Source organism: Sinocyclocheilus grahami, unplaced genomic scaffold, assembly GCF_001515645.1.
Source record: "Sinocyclocheilus grahami isolate Dianchi unplaced genomic scaffold, SAMN03320097.WGS_v1.1 scaffold8250.1, whole genome shotgun sequence".
NCBI classification, from domain to species: domain Eukaryota; kingdom Metazoa; phylum Chordata; class Actinopteri; order Cypriniformes; family Cyprinidae; genus Sinocyclocheilus; species Sinocyclocheilus grahami.
The window spans coordinates 4360-8485 of record NW_015511960.1 but is presented as its reverse complement, the minus strand read 5'-3'; the positions used below and the strand labels follow the sequence as shown (position 1 = coordinate 8485).

Here is a 4126-nt window from a genome sequence, read left to right as displayed (position 1 = left end):
CCCCCCCCTCTCTCTCTCTCTCTCTCTCTCTCTCTCTCTCTCTCTCTCTCTCTCTCTCCGTCTCACAGCTCGCGCGGGAGACACAGACGGGTGGGGGGGCGAGAACAACAGGACGACACGCGCGTGAAAACATGAGCGGAAACGCGAAGAGAGTGGTGTGGGTGACTACTGTTGCCATGGCAGCCAACTGTTGTTGCTCTAGCAACTGTAGAGCAGTTGCCATGGAGACTGAGAGAGGCTGTTAAGGGTCAGCGTTAACGCTTGATGGAGGGCGTTTCTGAAGCTTGGTGCTGACGACGTCATAGTGACAACAGCCAATCACATTAGTCTTCTGGTATTGCATGAACGTGATTGGCTAGCGGCTAGGGTATTTGCATGAGGCGCTCTGATTGGCTGACGCCTGCTTGGCCCTTGAAAAGTTTAAAATTTTTCAACTTCTGTCGCAAGCAACGGACCCACAATTCATTTCGCCACCGCTCGAGTCCCTCCGTTTCAAGTAAAGGAGAGGCGTTGACGCCGAGGGCCGTGTGGACTGATGCGCGGGGTCAAAGTTGCAAGACTAGAAGAACTCACTCTTCATCTGCGCCGCCGTTAAGTCTTTAATTAAATTGGAAAGTAAAGTGAACTTTTTCACGGCCTCTATTTGACGCTGCATTACATCTGCGAGACGTATTTTTAGAATATTTGCTCATCTGCGAGACGTCTATAGGACGTTTGCTATCAGATGTCGAATAGACGTTTAGAAGGTTTGTGATTTAGAATGCATGTAAATTAAAACGGACACAGTGTTCTGTGCGCGCACACATAAAGCCGCGTCTTAGAGCTTGTTTAGAGTTCAGAGTTTTCTTATTCGCGCTCCCGCTGGATTTCTGACGGTTACCGCGCGCTCTCGCGAACATTCTAGTATTGTATATAATTTTTGCGCTATCGATATATGCGGGGTATTTGAATGCATGCTCGCGCTCAGGCGCACTCTGTGTGGAGCACAGCTGAAAGATCTGATGCTTGTCATTGAGCTCAGGATCTGTTGAGCAGCAAATCCTCCAGCATCTCCGGCATGTGTGATGCAGGGGTGCCAAGTCTGAGTTTCTTCCACGAAATTGGGCTGCTTTTAAACTGTTGCTGTGGGTTGATTTTCCCCCGTGGCTTAAAGGTTTGAAATATTGCATAAATTACATATGATAAAACTGCGCTTGCTGTTAAGTTTTGTGTAGGAAGCTGTGTTTATGATCAATATGCATAAATGTGTATTTTAGGTATGGAAATTACATTTTGAGTTTTGATATTTGGGATATGGTCTACTTAGGGTTGGGTACCAAACTCGGTACTTTTAAGGGTACCGACCGAATTGCGAGCGAGTACCGACTCACGTTAAATTAATCGGTGCCAAATTTCGGTAGCTGAGAGCGCATCTGGGCGCATACGCTACAGAGAGAGAAAGAGAGACTCGTTCAGACAACACGCAGGCCGAGCCGAAATGTTCTGAAGTGTGGCTACATTTCTAAGGCCATACGGTTTCTGAGAAAACGCGGACGGGATCGCGGAATCCATTCATAAAAACGTGATTTACTCTATAGTGTGATATAGTGAATGCCACGGAATTCGTCAATTTTGGACGAATAAATCAAAAGTATGTCTGCCACTTAATTCGAATCGCGATACGAACTAGTGTCTGTGAATATTAAAATGCAAAGACGGTTTAAATATGAATCCTGCATGTTCCGCTTGCCTCTGTATGTATGAACGCCGGAAACGCTGTTTTGTTTACTACACAAATATTGAAGCACGCGTGACGCTCGCGGTGATTCCCGGCCTCTGCATCTCACGATATGACGGCATGAACACAAACACGTAATCTCCAGAGCTGCTGCGAGAGTCGCTGCGCAAGAAAGCTACCGTTTAATTTGAGAAAACTAGCGTCATCATACTGTATACACACAGAAACCTCACGGCAACCTGTCAAAATAACAGTACGGTTTAGATCCTACCTGTCCGATCGCTACCACCTTGTTCATTTAAATGGGGAGTCATCTCAATTATCACCAGTAAAACATGGAGTGCCACAAGGATCTGTCCTAGGTCCTCTGCTATTTTCGATATACATGTTGCCCCTTGGTAATATAATTAGAAAATTTAACTGAAAAATGAGTGTTTACTATTGTCATTTTGCATTATTGACACTATTTTCCTAATTAATGCTGTTCAGTTGCTTTGTCACAATCTGTATTGTTAAAAGCGCTATATAAATAAAGGCGACTTGACTTGACATTAATATATTACTCTTGTATTACTTTTGTACAGTATCATGTACATCTTTAAATATTCAATTTTCTATCAAATTTAAATAAAACAATTAAATGATAAAAAATAAATATTACAACCAGATCAATCACTTAATTGTAGAAAAATAAAAACACAATGATTAGCCTGTTCAAAACATTTTAAAGGAATATTCACACAATTTTTCTTCCATGTATTAATTTCAACAGTAAACCTCAGTTTGTTTGCCAGAAAGTTGCTTTGATGTGTAGGTGATGATTCTCGCTCGTGATTGGTCGCATGCACACATCAACACAATCAGCACACGTGACGTGCACAATGGGACAATGCTTCAGGGTTCATATTTATTACGATACAACTGTGTTGGAAGCTTGTGTTTTGCACACGGTAAATCTGTTATATGGCACACCGTGTCACACTGAGCATGATTTGTAGCTTGTGTTTTGGATAGTTTATACCCTGAGAGCACACACACTCAACACATCACATATATTTCATGTCTGCATTTACATCTGCAAGCTGGATTTTTTTAGATTGTTCATCTGCAATATGTCTCTAAGACGTTTCCCATCAGATGTTCAATATATGTTTAGAACACACACACTCTCTCACACACACTCACACACTCACCAGTCCCGGTGTGAGCGCTCGATCTGCCGTCTGATTCTCAAACACCGTCAGCTCATAAATCTCCTGAATGTCTGAGGAAGAAACACACAAACTTCATATTAAAGGACCAGAAACACACTGACAGCCAAATGACTGGAATAGTTAAGATGATTTATTGTTTCTGAAAGAAGTTTCTTCTGCTCACCAACGCTGCATTTATTGATCAAAAATACAGTAAAAACAGTGAAATATTATTCTAATGTAAAACAGCTGTGTTCTGTGTGAATCTCTGTTAAACTGTAATGTATTTCTGTGATGTGCAGCTGTATTTTCAGCATCATTCCTCCAGTCTTCAGTGTCACATGATCTTCAGAAATCAGTATAATATGCTGATCTGCTGCTCCAGAAACATTTCTGATTATTATCAATGTTGAAAACAGTTGTGCTGATTAATATTTTTGTGGAAACTGTGATGCATTTTATTTTTCAGGATTCACAGATGAACAGAAAGTTCAGAAGAAGAGCATTTATTTGAAATAGAAATCTTTTGCAACTTTATAAATATTTTTACTGACACTTTTGATCAATTTACTGGTGAACAGCATTTATTTGAAATAGAAATCTTTTGCAACTTTATAAATATTTTTACTGACACTTTTGATCAATTTACTGGTAATGCATCAGAGTTTCCACAGAAATATTGTGCAGCACAACTGTGTTCAACATTGATAATAATCAGAAATGTTTCTCGAGCAGCAGATCAGCATATTATACTGATCTAATGAAAACAGTAAATCATCTTAATTATTCCAGAAATATTATTAACTGCTTATTGTAATAATATTTCACTGTTTTTACAGTATTTTGTTGAAATAAATGCCGCCTTGGTGAGCAGAAGATATCATTTCAAAAACATTAACAAATCTTAATTATTCTCGTCTTCAGTGAATCGTCTACCAGCAGCCAAACCTGATGCTGACTGACAGCTCCATTCATCCTCAGCGACCAATCACACGCTGCTTACCTGCCAAGCCCCGCCTCCAGTGACCTCTCTAATCTGATGATGTCACTCGTGTAAATCTCCCAATGACAGATTACACACTAAATATAGAGTTCACACTGCCACTCACTGCTGATTAGCTCTGTGTGTGTGTGTGTGTGTGTGTGTGAGTGTGTGTGTGAGAGAGAGAGAGAGTGTGAGTGTGTGTGTGTGTGTGAGAGAGAGAGGGTGAGTGGG

The 4126-nt window shown here is 41.0% G+C and overlaps 1 long non-coding RNA gene across 1 annotated transcript in view; it reads right to left on the bottom strand.

The window, feature by feature from the left end:
• Positions 1 to 2880: 2880 nt before the first annotated feature.
• LOC107578005 (uncharacterized) overlaps positions 2881 to 4126 on the bottom strand; it is a 3465-nt gene continuing 2219 nt past the window's right edge. Inside the window, exon 3 of the long non-coding RNA XR_001608279.1 lies at positions 2881 to 2981. This is a non-coding gene — a long non-coding RNA (uncharacterized lncRNA). The remainder of the gene's footprint in view (positions 2982 to 4126) is intronic.